Consider the following 2,500-nt stretch of genomic DNA (forward strand, 5'->3'; position numbering starts at 1 on the left):
AAGGACCAGAGCTGGAATCGATTTCAGACCCGTACGGACACTGTATTGGCTTATTAGCATCTTACCTACTGTGCCAATTTCCTCCTGCAGAAGAAAAAGTAGCAGCAGTAGTAGTAGTAGCAGTAGTAGTAGTAGTAGTAAACAATTGCATGCTGGTGTGTGTGTGTGTGTGTGTGTGTGTGTGTGTGTGTGTGTGTGTATCATCGACAGAGACACACGTAGTGTCTGTATATATACGGGCGCAACAGCCGAATGGTTTAAGCGTTGGACTTTCACACACCTAGCTGGGGGCAGTGACACACACCTACCTGGGGGCAGTGGCACACACAACACACACCTAATTAGGGACAGTGGTACACACACCTACCTGGTGACAGTGGCACACACACTTACCTGGGGACGGTGACACACACAACACACACCTACCTGGGGACAGTGGCACACACAACACAAACCTACCTGGGGACAGTGGCACACACAACACACACCTACCTGGGGACAGTGGCACACACAACACACACCTACCTGGGGACAGTGGCACACACAACACACACCTACCTGGGGACTGTGGCACACACAACACAAACCTACCTGTGGACAGTAGCACACACAACACACACCTACCTGGGGACAGTGGCACACAACACAAACCTACCTGTGGACAGTAGCACACACAACACACATCTACCTGTGGACGGTGGCACACACAACACAAACCTACCTGGGGACAGTGGCACACACAACACACACCTACCTGGGGACAGTGGCACACACAACACACACCTACCTGGGGACAGTGGTACACACAACACACGCCTACCTGGGGACAGTGGCACACACAACACACACCTACCTGGGGACAGTGGCACACACAACACAAACCTACCTGGGGACAGTGGCACACACACCTACCTGGGGGTAGTGACACACAACACAAACCTACCTGGGGACAGTGGCACACACACCTACCTGGGGGTAGTGACACACAACACAAACCTGCATGGGGACAGTGGCACACACAACACACACCTACCTGGGGGTAGTGACACACAACACACACCTACCTGGGGACAGTGGCACACACACCTACCTGGGGGTAGTGACACACAACACACACCTACCTGGGGACAGTGGCACACACAACACACACCTACCTGGGGACAGTGGCACACACAACACACACCTACCTGGGGACAGTGGCACACACAACACACACCTACCTGGGGACAGTGGCACACACAACACAAACCTACCTGGGGACAGTGGCACACACAACACAAACCTACATGGGGACAGTGGCACACACACTTACCTGTAGGTAGTGACACACAACACACACCTACCTGGGGACAGTGGCACACACAACACAAACCTACATGGGGACAGTGGCACACAACACACACCTACCTGGGGACAGTGGCACACACAACACACACCTACCTGGGGACAGTGGCACACACAACACAAACCTACCTGGGGACAGTGGCACACACAACACAAATCTACCTGGGGACAGTGGCACACACAACACAAACCTACATGGGGACAGTGGCACACACAACACAAACCTACCTGGGGACAGTGGCACACACAACACACACCTACCTGGGGACAGTGGCACACACAACACAAACCTACCTGGGGACAGTGGCACACACAACACAAACCTACCTGGGGACAGTGGCACACACAACACAAACCTACATGGGGACAGTGGCACACACAACACAAACCTACCTGGGGACAGTGGCACACACAACACACACCTACCTGGGGACAGTGGCACACACAACACAAACCTACCTGGTGACAGTGGCACACACAACACACACCTACCTGGGGACAGTGGCACACACAACACAAACCTACATGGGGACAGTGGCACACACACTTACCTGTAGGTAGTGACACACAACACACACCTACCTGGGGACAGTGGCACACACAACACAAACCTACATGGGGACAGTGGCACACAACACACACCTACCTGGGGACAGTGGCACACACAACACACACCTACCTGTGGACAGTGGCACACACAACACACACCTACCTGGGGACAGTGGCACACAACACAAACCTACCTGGGGACAGTGGCACACACAACACACACCTACCTGGGGACAGTGGCACACACAACACACACCTACCTGTGGACAGTGGCACACACAACACACGCCTACCTGGGGACAGTGACGCACACAACACACACCTACCTGGGGACAGTGGCACACACAACACAAACCTACATGGGGACAGTGGCACACACACTTACCTGTAGGTAGTGACACACAACACACACCTACCTGGGGACAGTGGCACACACAACACACACCTACCTGGGGACAGTGGCACACACAACACACACCTACCTGGGGACAGTAGCACACACAACACACACCTACCTGGGGACAGTGGCACACACACTTACCTGGGTGTAGTGACACACAACACACACCTACCTGGGGACAGTGACACACACAACACAAACCTACAT

At 54.0% G+C, this 2,500-nt stretch overlaps 1 protein-coding gene across 1 annotated transcript in view; it reads right to left on the minus strand.

The window, feature by feature from the left end:
• The window catches only part of LOC143281488 (uncharacterized), a 26,184-nt gene that overhangs the window by 18,261 nt on the left and 5,423 nt on the right, over window positions 1-2,500 (minus strand). The gene's annotated exons all lie outside the window — the stretch shown is intronic.

Source organism: Babylonia areolata, chromosome 4 (genome assembly GCF_041734735.1).
Source record: "Babylonia areolata isolate BAREFJ2019XMU chromosome 4, ASM4173473v1, whole genome shotgun sequence".
In the NCBI taxonomy this organism is placed as follows: domain Eukaryota; kingdom Metazoa; phylum Mollusca; class Gastropoda; order Neogastropoda; family Buccinidae; genus Babylonia; species Babylonia areolata.